Source organism: Diceros bicornis, chromosome 2, assembly GCF_020826845.1.
Source record: "Diceros bicornis minor isolate mBicDic1 chromosome 2, mDicBic1.mat.cur, whole genome shotgun sequence".
In the NCBI taxonomy this organism is placed as follows: domain Eukaryota; kingdom Metazoa; phylum Chordata; class Mammalia; order Perissodactyla; family Rhinocerotidae; genus Diceros; species Diceros bicornis.
Genome location: NC_080741.1, coordinates 90976721 through 90994736, shown reverse-complemented (window position 1 = coordinate 90994736; position 18016 = coordinate 90976721). Strand labels below are relative to the sequence as shown.

General features: G+C 38.7%; 1 protein-coding gene across 1 annotated transcript in view; it reads left to right on the top strand.

Moving 5' to 3' along the window:
* LOC131420529 (uncharacterized protein FLJ43738-like) overlaps nucleotides 1-18016 on the top strand; it is a 99977-nt gene that overhangs the window by 17417 nt on the left and 64544 nt on the right. The window lies entirely within an intron of this gene.

Below are 18016 nucleotides of genomic sequence, written 5' to 3'. Positions count from 1 at the left end.
TAGAATTCTAGGTTAAAAATTTTTTCCTTCACAGTTTTGAAGGCATCGTTCCATCATCTTTTTATGTTCCACGTTGAAATTTTGTATGTGCTTTGTATGTGTTTTTACTTCTCTCATAGCTTGTGGAATCTTGTTTTTTGTCTTCTGAAACTGCTTAATTATGTTTCTTAGTGTGGGCACATCCATATACATATTTATGGGACTTATATTTTGAAATATAGGTTCACAGGAAGTTGCTAAAATAGTACAGAGAGGTCCCATGTACCCTTCACTCAGTTTTCCCTGGTGGTTCTACCTTATATAAGTATAGCACAATATCAAAATCAGGATAGATGGTGGTCCAACATGTGTGTATACTTCTGTGTCATTTTATCACACATGTAGATTTATGTAACTGTCATTGCACTCAAGACACAGAACTATTCCCTCACCACAAAGACCTCTCTCACACTACCCCTTTATGGTCACGGCCTCCTCCTTATCTCCCACCATCCATAACCACTAATTTGTTTTCCATCTTTATAATTTTGTCAGTTTGAGAATGTTATTGTTATGGGTTGAATTGTGTTCCCTCAAAAAGGTATGTTGAATTCCTAACCCTTAGTACCTCAGAATGTGACCTTATTTGGAAATAGGGTCTTTACAGAGGTAATCAAGTTAATATGAGGTCATTGGGATGGGCCCTAAGCTAATAGGACTGGTGTCCTTAAAAAAAGGGAAATTTGGACATAGAGACAGGCATGCAGAGAGGGAAGACTATATGAAGAGACAAAAGGAAACAACAAGTGTTGGAGAAGATGTGGAGAGAACTCTCATATACTGCTGGTGGGATTGCAAACTGGTGCAGCCACTATGGAAAACAGTATGGAGATTCCTCAAAAAATTAAGGATAGAACTACCATACGATCCAGCTATTCCATTGCTGGGTATTTATCCAAGGAACATGAAAACACCAATGTGTAAAGATACATGCACCCCTGTGTTCATTGCAGCATTATTTACAATAACCAAGACTTGTAAGCAACCTAAGTGCCCATCAAGGGACGAATGGATAAAGAAGATGTGGTATATGTACACCATGGAATACTACTCAGCCATAAGAAATGATGAAACCCAGCCATTTGTGACAACGTGGATGGACATTGAGGGTACTATGCAAAGTGAAATAAGTCAGAGGGAGAAGGTCAAATACCATATGATCTCACTCATTAAGTAGTAGATAATAACAACCACAAACAAATACATAGAGACAGATTGGATTGGTGGTTACCAGAGGAGAAGGGAGGGGGGCAAAAGGGATAATTAGGCACATGCGTGTGGTGATGGGTCGTAATTAGTATTTGGGTGGTGAACATGAAAACATGATGTAATTCATGCAGAAATAGAAGTATAATGATGTACACCTGAAATTCTTACAATGTTATAAACCAATATTACCGCAATAAACAACAACAACAAAAATGGTGAATTAACAATTCCCTATGATAAAGTGATTTACGTTTATGACTCTTAAAAATTTTTTCATAGCAATTAGAATCTAAGCAAGATGATAATAATCTACTTTAAAAGCCACTTAATGGCAATATAAGGGTCAGAATTGACTTATGATACCTAGCTCCTAAATTTAGGCCAAAATTATTTCATTATTATACTGATTTCCTAAATGATTCTAATCAGGAATAACCATTGACCAAAAATTTGAAAAACATTAAAGTCCAGATATATTTTCAGGCTACTAGACTACTCTAAAATTTTAAAAAAGACAGAACAGAGATTCTAATTCCAGAAGCATTTAAAATATATTAATTTCAGCAGGTCTCAATTTTAAAGACCCTATAGTATCTGCATGGGAAAAATAAAATACGTTTTGCCAGCACCTACTGCTGTTGATATGTATTTGAATTAGAATAATATGCTTTGAAAACTATAAAATGACATGTAAATAAAGACATTACAATAACATTCCATTAAAAAAAAAAAGAAGAGACAAAGGGAGAATGCCATGTGAGGAGTGAAGTTATGTTGTCACAAGCCAAGAAGCGTCTGGGGCTACCAGAAGCTGGAAGAGGCAAGGAAAGATCCTTCCTTAGCACCTGCAGAGGGAGCGCAGCCCTGCTGACACCTTGATTTCACACTTCTAGCCTCTAGAACTGTGAGACAATAAATTTCTCTTGTTCCGAGCCATTCAGTTTGTGGTAATTTATTATGGCAGCCCTAGGAAACTAATATAGTTATATAAATGGAAACATCCAGTATGTGACATTTTGAAATTGGCTTTTTCCCCCCACACAGCATAATGCCCTTGCATATAGTTGAGTCATGTTTCTTTATTCACCAGTTCTTTTAGTTGGTGTATTTAGGCCATTTACATGTAATGTAATTATTGATATGTTAGAGCTGAAGTCTGCCATTAAAATTTTTGTTTTCTGTCTGTTTTTTGTTTCTCTCTTTTCTTTTTCCTGCCTTCCTGTGGGTTACTTGAACAATTTTTAGAATTCTATTTTGATCTATCTATAGTATTTTTGAATGTATCTCTGTATAAATTTTTAGTGGTTACTCTAGGAATTACATTATGCATCCATAACTTATCACAGTCTACTTGTGTTGACATTTTACCAGTTTCAATGAAGTTTAGAAACCTTATCTTCCTTTAAATCCTTTGACCCTCCCTCATTTATAATATAATTATCTTAAATGTTTCCTCTCTATAGGCTGAGAACCACATCAGATGATGTATACTTTTTGCCTCAGTTGTCAAATGTAATTTAGAAAATTCAAGAGGAGAAGGAAAGTGTATTGTACTTATCCATACCTTTGCTCTTTCCATTGTTCTTCCTTCCCGAGGTGCCAAGAGTTCTTTCATTCTTTTGTCCTTCCTCCCTCCCTCCCTCCCTCCCTCCACCTTCCTCCCTTCCTTCCTTCCTTCCTCCCTCCCTCCCTCCCTCCCTCCCTCCCTTCCTTCCTTCCTTCCTTTTCTTTCTTTTTTTTAATCATAGCCTTTCTGTTTCAAGAACTTCCTTTAGTCATTCTTTTAGGCTAGATCTGCTGATGACAAATTCTCTTAGTTTTTCTTTGTCTGAGGATGTCTTTATTTCTCCTTCATTCCCAAAGGATAGTTTCACTTGATTTAGAATTTGGGGTTGACAGTTCTTATTTTCTTCAGCACTTGAAAAGTGTTATGTCACTTCCTTTTGGCTTATATGGATTTTGATGAGAAATCCAATGTCATTTGAGTTGTTTTTTTCCTATAGGCAAGGAGGCATTTATCTGTTGCTGCTTTCAAGATTTTTTTCTTTGTCTCTGGTTTTCTGAAGTTTGACTATGATGTGTCTTAGTGTAGATTTCTTTGAGTTTATCCTGTGGGGTTCACTCAGCTTTTTGAATCTGTTGTCTTATGTCTTTTGCCAAATTTGGGGGAAATTCAGCCATTATTTCTTTGAATACTTTTCAAACCACTCTTTCTTCTCTCCTTCTGGGACTGCAATGACATGAATGTTAGTTCTTTTGTTATAGTCCCACAGGTCCCTGAAGTTCTATTCACTTGTTTTTAGTCTATTTTTCTCTATGTTCTTCAGATTGGATAATTTCTATTCATTTATCTTCAAGTTCACCGATTCTTTTCTCCATCCCTTCTATTCTGCTGTTGAGCCCATCCATTGAGTTTTTAAATTTCAGTTATTGTATTTTTCACTTCTAAAATTCCATTTGGTTCTTTTTTACTTCTTTTTCTTTGCCGAGACTTTTAATTTTTTTCGTTTGTTTCAAGTGTATTCATAATTGCTTTAAAATTCTTGTCAGACAATTCCAAGATGTGTCATCATGGTGTTGGCATTTGTTGATTGTCTGTTCTCATTCAAGTTGAAATTTTCCTGGTTCTTGGTGAGATAAGTGATTTTTTAAATTGTATCTTGGACACAATTGGTTATTAAGTTATGAGACTCTGGATCTTGTTTAAACCTTCTGTTTTAGCAGATCTCCTCTGACACCCTGCCAGTGGAGGGAGGGGGATGCCATCTGATTCCTGCCAGGTGGAGGTGGAAGTCCAGGTTCCCCACTTGGCCACCGCATGGCCACTGCACTCTGGGGGGAGGGGGACCTTGCTGCTGCTCCCCACATGACCTTCACTGACACCATGGTGGTGGGGAGGCCTCATTACCACTGGATGGTGGTGAAAGATGTTGGCTTCCCACTCAGCCTCCTCTGTTGCCTTGTTACTGCTGGGCAGGATGAAAGTCCCGACTCCCCACTTGGTCTTTTCCGGTACCACCCAAGTGAGGAGGACAGCAAAGGGCACTTGTTACAGTTGGGCGAGGGTGGGAGTGCAGGCGCTCACTTGGCGTTTGCTTATGGGACTGGATTGGAGCTGGGTTTTCTTTATGGTGCTTGGGCTGGGGTAGGGTGGCTACTTGTCTAAACGTTTTCTGGCTTGCTAGGCTGCCCCTTTCTTGGTCCTTTGGCTGGAGAGAGAAGACTTTTCTTGGGATTTTTCCTGCATGCTCCCATTAGTGTTTCTGGATTGCTGTCTTCTCTAGCACCTAGTCCAGAATATATGGGGCAAGTAGAAACTCCAGAGAACTCATCACATGTTGTTCCTCAGATCCCACAGTCCTAGCTTTCTTCTCTCCACCTTTCAGAGCCCTCTTGTGTTTGTTTTATGTATAAAGTCCATGGTTTTAAAGATCTGTACTTATCAGGAGAAATAGGAAAAGGTTTGTCTATTTCATTTTAGTTCGGAACAGGAAGTCTCTAGGTGTATCTTTATCCACTGAGCAGGGGGACTCTGTGAGCCCTTTCAACCTCAGAAGCTCATGTCCTTCAGCTGTGCGAAATTGTCTTGAATTATTTCCCTCACTCTTTCCTCCTCTTTGCCTCTTATTTCGAAGTTCCTGTTACTTAGATTTTGCCTCTCCTGAACTGTTCCTCTAATTGCTTTTGTTGCTTTTTCTTCCCTGGTTGTTCTTTTTTATAGCATATGCACAGAAAAGTTAACACAGCAGGCCTGCAGCTACTAGAAAGGCCTGCTTGCACAGTCGGCCCTTGGTTGGCATCTGGGAACTTGTATTTCAGGAGAGTTCCCATCATTCCCTGATAAGAATGGCTCTCTGTTCCTAAACTGTTTATGCAAACAGTGTGGTTTATGCTGAACACCTGTTTTCTGTTGGGGAGTCTGGAATTTTGGTACACACTAGGCAGAGGGTGCCTACATGACCGACCCCAATAAAAACTCTGGGCACTGAGTCTCTAATGAGCTTCCCTGGGAGACAGCATGTCCCCCAAGTCATCACAATATGTTGTGGAGGAACGAAGCGTGTACTGGGACTCCACGGAAAGAGGACATTGGACACTCGTGCCTGTGTCCTCCTGGCTTTGCCTCATGTGCCTTTTCCCTTTGCTGATTTTGCTTGGCCTCCTCTTGCTGTAATGAAGCATAGCTGTGGGTACCACCATATGCCGAGTCCTGAGAGTTCTCCTAGAGCATCACTGGATTTAAGGTGGTCTTGGGGGCCCCTGACACAGCATAGCCTCCTGCTTCGTGGGTCGCTGTGCCCGTTTTCATAGTCTGTGCTTTCCTCAGGTTGACCTTTGTGTTTGTTTCTTCTTTATCTTTCATGTCAGAAGTTCTCCTCAGGTGTCTGTTGATCCCCCGGCTTGTTGCTCATAGTTAAGAGCAGAGACCGAAAAGGCAAGCTCTGGATGTGCAGTGGGCTTGTCAGCTCTGAGCTTCATCATGGGGTGGTCTGGGTGAGTCATTGGTGGGGAAACCCCGAGGGCAGTATCTAGAGATCTTTCCCAGTCGCCTGCTTGGAGGTTAAGGGCCTGATAGCCAAGTTATGGAAAGGGACTGAGGGTCTGCCTTGAATTGTCAGTGAGCATTTGGTCACCTAATCCGTCTGGTTTGGGTGTGAGCCAAATACCTTCAACTTTCCCCATTCCAGAGACCCTCTTTTTTTAAAAAAAAAACAAAAAACAAAAGCAAAAATGTAAAAATGTCCTATAGTAAAATCAACTTATTTTCTTTTGGTTTCCAGTTCTATAAATTTTAATTCATGTGTAGATCAGTGTTCTCACCACCACAATTAGGATACAGAACAGTTCTATCTTCCCAAAAAACTCTTTTGTATTAGCCCTTTATAACCACATCATCCCTCCACCTACGCCCTCTGGGAACCACTGATGTGTTCTCCATCTGTATAGTTTTAACTTTTGAATAATGTCATATAAGTGGAGTTATGTATTTTGTAACGTCATACACTATTAACCTCTGTTTCAGCATGTAACAGTATGTATGACCTCTTTCTCTTAGCATATGCCTTTGAGATTCATCCAAATTGTTGTGTCTATCAAGAATTCATTCCTTTTTCTTGCTGAGTCCTTTTCCATTACAAGGATGTACCACAGTTTGTCTATCCATTCACCCATTGAAGGACATTGAGCTTGTTTCTATGCCAACTGTTTTTGGCAGTTATGAATAGAGCTGCTAAAAACATCTGCATATGTGTTCTTGTGTGAACATAAGTTCTCAGTTCTTTAGCATAAATGCCCACAAATGGGATTGCTGGGCTATATGGCGTGTGTATGTTTGACTTCGTGAGAGACTGCCAAAACATTTTCCAGAGTGGCTGTATCATTTTTCATTCTCACCAGCAGTGTATGAGGGTTCAAGTTGCTCCTTTCTCTCCAAAAATTGGTATAGTAAGTATTTTTTTTTAAATTTTAGCCATTCTAATAATTATGGAGTGTTACCTCATCATGGTTTTAATTTGCATTTCCCAGATGCATGAAGATGTTGAACATCTCTTAATGTGCTTCTTTCCCATTTTTTATCCCCTTTGGTGAAGCGTCTATTCAAGTTTTTGCCCACTTTTTAGTTGGATTGTTGGTTTTTTTATTGTTGAGTTTTGAGAGTTTGAAAAATCTATTCTGGATATAAGTCTTCTGCTGGACATACTATTTGCAAATATTTTCTCCTAGTTGGTAGTTTGTCTTTTCATTCTCTTAATGATGTCTTTTGAGGAGCAAAAGTTTTTAATTTTGATGAAGTCCAAATTACATATTTTTTTCTTCTATAGACTGTGTTTTATGTCACATCTAAGAACTCTTTGCCTAACCCCGGGTCACAAAGATTTTTTTTCCCTGTTTTCTTCTATATTTTTCTAGTTTTACATTTTACATTTAGATCTATGATCAATTTTGAGTTAATTTTTGTAAAAGGTTTAGGTTGAGGTTCATTTTTTTTTTGCATATGCATGACTAATTATTCCAACACCATTTGTGGAAAAGTTTTTTTTTCATTGAAATTTCCTTTGGACTTCCAACAAAAATCAATTGGCCATACTTGTGTAGGTCTGTCCCTGGGTTCTTTATTCTTCTTTTTCAAAATTGTGTTAGGTCTTCCAGTTTCTTTGCTCTTCCATATAAATTTCAGAATCAATTTGTCTATATCTACAAAACATGGTGCTGAGATTTTGACTGTTATTGCATTAAATCCATAGATCACTTTGGGCACAGTTAACATCTTTACTATATTGAGTCTGAATACAGTCCTGAATTCAGTGTTTCTCTGCATTTACTTGGGTCTTCTTTTATTTCTTTCATTGATGTTTTGAAGCTTTCAGGACCCTCCATTTTCATGTTTCTGAGAGAACAAACTAGCAGACTTCTGCCAAGCAGTGAGAGAGGCACTGAGGGATCAAATTGCATCTCAGGGGACTTGCACCCACTTCTCCTGGCTCTTCCAGTCCCTGTGACTCCCTGATCCAGAGATACTGGGTTGTGCCAGTTCCTGAGCCTTTTGAGGGTTTCACAGAGAAAATCTGGTTGGTTCTCACCTTCTCTGGTACATGCTGGGGATTTGGCTTTCCCGACTATGCTGAGTCTGTTACCACTCGCCTGTTGCTCTTCTAGTGTTCATGTTGTCTTCTGTCCTCTTCTTGTCCTGTACGTTTATGTCCTTTTAGAGAATCCCCTTTGGTTTTAGTGGAGTTCAGGTGAGGAGTGACATTAGATGTATGTGTTCAATCTCCACTTAAATCAGCATGATCTGATGTTTAGCTCATGTCCCCTCTGGACAAGTTACCACCCTGTCAGCATCCCCAGTGCCCAGCAAGGGCCTGGTATAGAACTGGAGCTCAGAGAACATCAGTCAAATGCAGGAATGAATGAGCAGGCAGTTTGCCTAGTGAGTTGTGCCAGTGTAATGACACAACACACAAAAGAGGGAAGAGAAGTGCTATCTGTACTACCTACTATCTGTCAGACCCTCTCTCAATCCATTCAGCGATTTTGTAGATATTGCTACCCTTCTTTTACAGCCCAGTACTCTGAGGCTCATGAGATTGAGTGGCTGACCCAAGATCACACAGCTAGTTAGTGGCAGAGCCAGGATTTTCACAGCCAGTGTCTTTCCCCTTGGGTGGACAGGCAGGGGGCCCTGGATGAACACAGTAGTGTCAGTGGCCCACGTGGGTATCCTTTGCAGCTGGTTCCTTCCTGTAGCCCGGACTGGAAGCAGGGCTCCCATGCCCCTGTCTGCTCCCTGTTCTCTGCTGGTCCAGCCTGGCTGCTCTTTGTCTGCCTTGCCCTGGTCGTGTTCGGCAGCGGAAGGGTCTGCGGGAGCCCCTCCTCATCTAGATTAGGTCATGATTTCAGCACGCAGACTAGTGGGTTCCTTTCTCCTTGGCACTAGGTTCAAACGAGGAAAGAGGCTAAAGAGCACCATTCATTGTGGATGTCTCAGCCTAGAGAAGTGTAGAGCTGGGGACAACTCATTGGGTGTCTGCCCCAAGACCCAGCCTCTCCGTTGACTGCCACTTCCGTCCAGGTGGCAGTCTTCAGGTGGGCAACCAGGGTGCATGCCAATGTTTTCACAAGTCATCCTCACAAAAACCATGCCAGGCAGGCAGTCTTATCTCTACCGTATTTGATAGAGTAGCACACGGAAGCACGGAGAGGTGGTGTGATTTGCCCAAAGACATATCATTTGTAAATGGTGGAGTCTGAATTCATAATAAGGTGGGAAAATAAGAAAGGGTATTCTCTGTGGTCAAGAAATTTATGAGGAATTTCCAACAGAAGGCAGATGGATTTGAATCAAAGTAGGAAATTATAGCTCAAAATAGTTTTCTAGAAGAGGAAAGCATCTACAGAAGGTGGAGATGTCTTCAAGGCAGTAAGGCAGGAGAGGGGCAAGAGATAGCCTTGGGGCAGCTAAGCCGTTCTCCTCCATCCCTCATCTCACCAGCTGCTTCCACTCCCTTAGACAGAAGCAGTGAGTATAAGAGCCAGAGGCTAACCCTCCTATCTAGCAACATCCAGAAAGGAGTAGGAGCCCCTAAGCCCAGAAGCCTAGTTACTGGCACGCTGCACTGGGAAGCACGTCCTGCCCCTCTCCGCATTCACTGGAGACCAGCTGCAGAAAATAGATAAAACATAGACCAGTTAATAGGAAGTCTTAGACTCATATATGGACATCACCAAGAACAGCCAGATATTTGACCAAAAAAAAAAAAAAAAACACCACCACCAAAAACCAAGATATAGCACCATGAAAGAGGTATCATACTCAACACTCAGAAGAACTAACTTCTGAAGAAATAGAATTAATAAAACAAACAGATAAAGACTTTGAAAAGGTGATATTAATATTTTTAGAGAGATGAATGGACATCAAATTCCTGAAACGAGAACAGGTTGCTGTGCAAAGGATCAGATAGTCATTTTGTAAATGAACACACGCACACATACATACTCAGTGATGGATCTGGGTGAGGGTCTTTAAATTTAATTGATAGACTTTATTTTTTGGAACAGTTTTAGATTGATGGAAAAACTGAGCAGATGGTACAGAGTTCCCATATACCTCCCCCCACAGTTCCCCCTATTGTTAACATCTTACAGTAGTATGGTATGTTTGTGACCATTAATGAACCAATGTTGATACATTATTATTAACTGAAGTCCATAATTTATTCAGATTTTCTTACACTTTTAATTTTTTTAAATTTTAATGTTTAGCTACTTTTTATTGTGGTAAAATATATATAACAAAATTGACTAATTTAACCGTTTTTAAGTGGCATTAGGTCCATTCACAATGTTATGTAACCATTACCACTACCTATTTCCAGAACTTTTTCATCATCCCAAACATTAAACAATAACTTCCTATGCCCTGCTCCACACAGCCACTGGTAACCTCTAGTCTATTTTCTGTCCCTATGAATTGACCTTCTAGGTCTCTCATATAAGTGGAATCATATAATATTTGTCTTGTTGTGTCTGTATTATTTCACTCAGCATAATGTTTTTAAGGTTCATCTATGTTGGAGCATGTATCAGAATTTCATTCCATTTTATCGCTGAATAATAATCCATTGTATGGATATACCACATTTTGTTTATCCATTCATCTGTTGATGGACATTTGGGTTGTTTCTACCTTTTGCCTATTGTGAATAATGCTGCTGTGAACACTGGTGTACAGTTATCTGTTTCGGTACCTGTTTTCAGTTATTTTGGATATATACCTGGAAGTGGAATTGCTGGATCATGTGGTAATTCTATGTTTAACTTTTTGAGGAATTGCCCAACTGTTCCATAGAGGTTGCACCGTTTTACATCCCTGTTGGCAATGCACAACTTTTCCAATGTTCCGCATTCTTGTCAACACTTGCTGTTTTCCATTTTTAAAAAATAAGAACCATCCTGATGGATGTGAAGTAGTATCTCATGGCTTTGGTTTACATTTCCTTAATGACTAATGATGTTGAGCATCTTTTCATGTGCTTCTTGGCCATTTGTTTATCTTCTTTGGAGAAATGTCTATTCAAGTAATTTGCCCATTTTTGAGTTGGGTTGTTTGTTTCTTGTTGAGTTATAGGAGTTCTTTGTATATTCTTGATATTAATCCCTTATCAGATATATCATTTGGAAATATTTTCTACCATTTTACGGGTTATCTTTTTACTCTCTTGATGGTGCCCTTTGATGCACCAAATTTTTAAATTTTCATAGAGTCTAGTTTATCTGTTTGTTGTTGTTGCCCGTGCTTCTGGTGTCATATCCAAGAAATCATTGCCAAATCCAATGTTGTGAAGCTTTCCCATATGTTTTCTTCTAAGAGTTTTATAATTTTACCTCTTAAGTTTAGGTCTTTGATCCATTTTGAGTTCATTTTTGCATATGGTATAAGGTAAGAGTCCAACTTCATCCTTTTGCATGTGCATATCCAGTTTTCCCAGCACCAGTCTTTGTTGAAAAGACTGTCGTTTACCCATTGAATGGTCGTGGCACCCTTGCCAAAAATCAGTTGATCAATATATGTAAGTGTTTGTTTCAGGGGTTTGCATTCTATTTCATTGGTCTATATATCTGTTATTATACCAGTACCATGCTGTTTTAATTACTATAGTTTTGGAGGAGGTTTTGAAATCAGGAAGTGTGAGTCTTCCAACTTTGTTATTTTTCAGGATTGTTGAGCTATATGGAGTTCCTTAAGATTCCATATGAGTTTTAGGATGGGTTTTTCTAGTTCTACAAAATAACACCCTTGGGATTTTGACAGGTATTGCATTGAATCTGTAGGTCATTTTGTTGTCTTAACAATATTAAGTCTTCAATCCGTGAACATAGGATGTTATTCCTTTTTTTTTAGGTCTTCTTTCATTTCATTCAGCAATGTTTTGTAGTTTTCAGTGGGCAAGACTTTCACTCATTGGTTAAATTCATTCCTAAATATTTTATTCTTTTTCATGTGATTGTAAATGGAATTACTTTCTTAATTTCCTTTTTAGATTGTTCCTCGATAGTATACAGAAATGCAACTAATTTTTGTGTGTTGATTTTGTATCTTGCAGCTTTGCTGAATTTATTAGCTCTAACAGTTTTATTGTATGGAATCTTTAGGGTTTTCTACATATGAGATCATGTCATGTGCAAACAGAATTTACTTCTTCCTTTCCAATTTGCCTTTAATTTCCAAGGATGCCTTTAATTTCTTCTTGCCTAATTGCTCTGGCTAGTACTTCCAATACTATATGGAACAGAATTGGTGAAAGTGGGCATCCTTGTCTTGTTGCTGATTTTAGCCAAAAGCTTTTACCATTGAATATGAGGCTAGCTATGGGTTTTTCATATATGGTTTTTATTATGTTAAAGAAGTTCCTTTCTATTCCCAGTTTGAGTGTTGTTGCTTTTTTTTTTTTTTTATCATGAAATGGCATTGAATTTTGTCGGATGGTTTTTCTGCCACATTTGAGATGATCATGTGTTTTTTCTCCTTCATTCTATTAATATAGTATATTACATTGATTGCTTTTCATATATAAAACCATCCTTCATTCTAGGAATAAATCCCACTTGGTCGTGGTGTATAATCTTTTGAATATGCTGCTAAATTTGGTTTGCTCATATTTTGTTGAGGATTTTTGCATGTATATTCATAATGAATATTGGTCTGTAGTTTTCTCGTAGTGTCTTTGTCTGGCTTTGGTATCAGGGTGATGCCTCAGAGAATGAGGTAAGAAATATTCCCTCCTTTTCAATTTTTGGGACGAGTTTGACTAAGATTGGTTCTAATTCTTCTTTAAATATTTGGTAGAATTCACCAGTGAAGCCATCTGGTCCTAGGATTCTCTTTGTTGGGAGGTTTTTTTTTTTTTTTTGGTGAGGAATATTGTCACTGAGCTAACATCCATTGGCAATCTTCCTCTTTGTTTGCTTGAGGAAGATTAGCCCTGAGCTAACATCCGTCCCAGTCCTCCTCTATTTTGTATGTGGGATGCCTCCATAGCATGGCTGATGAGTGGAGTAGGTCTGCGCCTGGGATCCAAACCCATGAACGTGGGCTGCTGAAGCGGAGTGTGCAGAACTTTAAGCACTGGGCCAGGGGCCCGGCACCTATTGGGAGGTTTTTGATTACTGATTCAATCTCCTTACTTGTTATGAGTCTATTCAAAACGAGTCTATTCAAAACTTCTATTTCTTCGTGAGTTAGTTTTAAAGAATTGTGTGTTTCTAGGAATTTGTCCATTTCATCTAGGTTATCCAATTTGTTGGTGTATAGTTGTTCATAGTATTATTTTATAATCCTTTTTTTCTCTGTAAAATCATTAGTAATATTCCCACAGACATTTCAGATTTTAGTAATTTGAGTATTTTCTCTCTCTCTTTTTTTTTTTTTTTTACTAAATATAGCTAAAGGTTTGTCGATTTTGTTGTTCTTCTCAAAGAACCAACTTTTGGTTTGGTTGATTTTCTCTATTTCTATTCTCTCTTTCATTTATATCTGCTCTTATCTTTATTATGTCTTTAATTCTGCTAGCTTTGGGTTTAGTTTGCTCTTCTTTTTCTACTTTCTTAAGGTATACAGTTAGATTATTGATTTGAGACCTTTCTTTTTCGTATATGCATTTACAGCTATAAATTTCCCTCTTAGCACTCTTTTTGCTGTCTCCCATAAGTTTTGGTATGTTGTTTTTTCTTTTTCATTAGTCTCTAGGCATTTTCTAGTTTCCCTTGTGATTTCTTCTTTGACCTATTTGTTGATTAAAAGTGTGTTGTTTAATTCCTACATATTTATGAATTTTCCAGTTTTCCTTCTGCTATTGATCTGTATTTTCATTTCGTCATGATCAGAAAAGATATTTTGTAAGCTGTTGGTGTGGAGTGTTCTCACATGTCTGTTAGATCTAATTTGTTTATACTGTTGTTCAAGTCCTCTATTTTCTCATTGATTTTCCACCTGTTTGTTCTATGCATTATGGAAATGGGGTATTGAAGTCTCCAACTGTGATTGTTGAACAATTTCTTGCTTCAATTCTGTTAGTTTTTGCTTCATATATTTTGGGACTCTGTTGTTAGGTGTGCATATATTTATAATTGTTATGTATTCTTGCCATATGGAACCTTTTATCAGTGTATAATGTCTTTCTTTATCTTTTATAAAGTTTTTTGATTTAAAGTCTATTTGGCAATAATGTAGCCACCCCAGGTCTCTTTTGGTTACTATTTGCTTGGGACATCTTTTCACATTCTTTTACCTGCAACCTCTTTGTGTCCTTATATCTAAAGTGAGTCTCTTGCAGATAGCATATGAATGGATCCTGTTTTTTTTATATCCAGTCTGCCAATCTCTACCTTTTAAAGGAGAGTTTAGTTTACTTTTAATGTGATTGCTGAAAAAGAAGGATTTATTTCTGCCATTTACCTGTTTTCTGTATGTCTTACACGGTTTTTGTTTCTCAGTTCGTTCATTATTGCATTTTTGGATATTTAGTCAATTTTCTTTGGTAGTCTACCATTTTGATTTCCTTCTTTCTTGCACCATTTGTTTCTTTTATAATAATCTTTCTTCTTATCTTGGTCACCTTCATACTGGAGGCCTTCTTCAAATGACTGATGATCTTTGGTTGTCTGCTCATGTATAAAGGTGGTAACATAAAAAGTTAAGTGAGGGTGACATAGAGCAGACAACCTATCACTGAGTGTTAGACATCACGATACCAAATTTTGTCGGCCACATTCATCTCAGGGACTGTTTCACCGGACGACTTTTGCCTCCAACCGTTTGCCTTGGATCCCATCTCTGTACCCAGACCATCCTCACATCTCTTCTCTCAGTTTCCGGGGATTCTCACTTCCTCTTCTCTGCATTACCCACACAAGGTAAACATCCTTGCCTGTTCTTCAGTGAAGTCACTTCTCTGTTCACTTTTCTTTTGCCCGTCCTAACCATGCTACGGGGACGGTGATTCAGGGAGGTACTTTTCTCAGCCAAGAAACCCCATCAGGTATTTTCCTGAACAAGGGAATTGTCTAAGCTGAAATAACTTCTGCTTCTCCTCTAGAAGGCAAAGCAGCCGCATCCATTTATGCTTCAGCAGATGGATTTTCTTCCTGCTGCATTCCTTACATGAGGGACAGCCAGAGGAACTGGGTTGTTTAGTTTGGAGAAAGAAAACTTAGGAAATTTGTTGGATCTTTTAAAATCTCAAGGCTGCCAAGGGGTGACGGTGGTGCAGGCAGACACAGTTGTGCAGATGGACAGTCCCAGGAAAAGGTGTAAATGGGAGCCTGAGCGTCTCTCAGACACCCTGATGCCTAACGCATGGCTCCTTCAGGTGGAGCCTGTTTTCTCCCCTCCGGGAACTACTAGGATCTTTTCTTCTCCAGTGTTTGGAAATTTTGTATTAATGTGCCTTGGTGTGGGTCTGTCTTTATCCACTCAGTGGGCTCTTTTAATGTGGAAATGTGTGTCCTTCAGTTCAGTCATCATCTTGCTTGTGAGAGTCATCCATGTTGATGTGGGGGCTGTAACTCATTTATTTTCACTCACTGTCATACTCCATAGTTTTTTAGCCACTCTCCTGTCAGTATACATGCTGGTGGTTTCCGGGTTTTTGTTATTACAAACAATGATACGGTGAACACTCTTGTACATATTTCCTTATGCACTTTGCAAGAGCTCCTCCATGGTGATAGCTTTCAACTTTAACTACACGTTAGGCCCTCTTGGGGAAACTCGGACAGATTTGATTGGTCTGAGGGAGGGCCCAAACACCAGTATTTAAAACATCTTTATTGAGACATAATTCTTATACCATAAATCCTCCCACTTAAAGTGTACAATTCAGTGGTTTTAGCTTATTCACGGAGTTGTGCATCCATCACCACAATCTAAGTTTAAACCTCATACCCATTAGCAGTCACTCCTCCTAGCCCCTGGCAGCCACTTATCTCCTTTCTGTCTCTTTACATTTGCCTATTCTAGACATTTCATATAAATGGAATTATATAATTTATGGCCTTTTGTGATTGGCTTCTTTCATTTAGCATGATGTTTTCAAGGTTCATCCATGTTGTAGAGTGCATCAATACTCTATTGCTTTTTATTGTCCAGTTATATTCCACTGTATGTATATATCACATTTTGTTTATTTGATTCATCAGTTGACAGACATTTGGGTTGTTTCCACCTCTGTGCCATTATGAATAGTGCTGCAGTGAACCTTCGTGGACAAAGTTTTTTGTGGACATATGTTTTCATTTCTCTTGGGCATATACCAAGGAATGGAATTGCCGGGTCATGTGGTTATTCTATGTTTAACCTTTTAAGGGACTGCCAAATTGTTTTCTGAAGTGGCAGCACCATTTTATATTTCTATCAGCGATGGATGAGGCTTCCAATTTCTCCATAGGAAACCTCTGGGGGAACCAGTACAGGGGAGGAAAAGTCAAACCATAATTGACAAATTTGTGGAGGCTCATCTAAACAAGATTGAGGGGTAAAAACTCCCAGGGGGACACAGTCTTAGGGGTGCCCCTATGCTTTTGTGAGTTTTACCTCCAGGTGCCCTACCAGGTCATCACAGGGAAGATCAGAGAAATATCCCCTTGGGTTTCATAGGGAAAAAGTAGCCATTTAAAAATACGCAAGAGCATTCTGTTCTTCTTAAGGAGGCCTGCCCTCAAGATCAACTATTTTTTACCAGATCCTAAATTATTGGAATTTTATCAGAGACTAACCAACCTGGCAGAAGAGAATTACTCAACTCCAGCCTGCTCTAGACATCCTGTCCCACCTATGGCATGGAGTGGGGGAGCTGAGAAGCACTTGTGAAAGTCACAGCCCAGGGCACAGGCTCACTAAAAGAGTAATCATAGGACTATGGAATGCTCCCCTCCTCTCACACCTCACCCCCACACCACCAAAGACCTATTTATTGGAGTTCCTTTTACCCAGTACATCATGTCTGCCTTTCAACAAAAAATTACAAGGCATACTAAAAGGCAAAGAAAAATGAAAACAGTTTGAAGAGTCAGAGCAAGCCCCAGAACCAGACTCAGCTATGGCAGGGATGTTGGAATTATCAGACTTGGAATTTTATAGAACTATGATTAATATATTAAGGCTTCTAATGAAGAAAGCAGACAATATGTGGGAACATATGGGTAATATAAGCAGAGAGATGGCAAGTCTAACAAAGAATCAAAAAGAAATACTAGAGATAAAAAAATTGTAACAGAAATGAAGAATGTCTTTGATGAGCTCATTAGTAGAACAGACACAGATGAGGAAACATTCTCTGAGCTTCAGCATATGTCAATAGAAACACCCAAAACTGTAAAGCAAATGGGGAAAAAATGACTAAGAAAAGAGAAGAGCATATCCAAGAACTATGGGACAACTACAAAAAGTGTAACAGGCTTGTAATGGGAATACCAGAAAGAGAAGAGAGAAAGGAACAGAAGAAATATTTGAATAATAATGACTGAGAATTTTCCCCAGTTTAATGTCAGACACCAAACCACAGATGCAGGAAGCTCAGAGAACACCGGGCAGGATAAATGCCCCTAAAAAAGACACCTAGGCATATCATAGTCAAACTGTAGAAAATCAAAGATAAAAAATCTTGAAAGAATCCAGTGAAAAAAACACCTTATCTGTAGAGAAGCAAAGATAAGAATTACACCTGATTTCTCAGAAACCATGCAAGCAAGAAGAAAGTGAAGTGTTAAAATGTTAAAAAAAGTTTCCTCAGAGAGAAGAAACATGATATAGGTGAGAAACTCAGATCTATGTAAAGAAAAGAAGAGCATTAATTGATCTAACAGTAACAGTTTGTTCAAAATAACATAGCAACAATGTATTTGATGGTTGTGCAAATACACCAACAGTGTATTTGGTGGTGTGTATATATATACACACACATTTCACACGTATATATGTGAAATTAATGATAACAATGATACAAGGGATGAGAGAGAGGAATTAGAAATATTTTGTTTTTATGAGGTATTTGTACTACCTGTGAAGTGGTATAGTGTCATGTGAAAATTGACTTAGATTAGTTGTAAATCCATATTGCAAATTTCAGAACAACAACTTTAAAAAGGAAAACAAGGAAGAATGCTAAAAGGAAAGCTAAAAAGGAATATGCTAAGAGAGGAGAAACAATGCTCAATTAAAACCACAAAAGCAGAAAAAGAGTAGAAGACAAAAATAGGAACAAAGAAC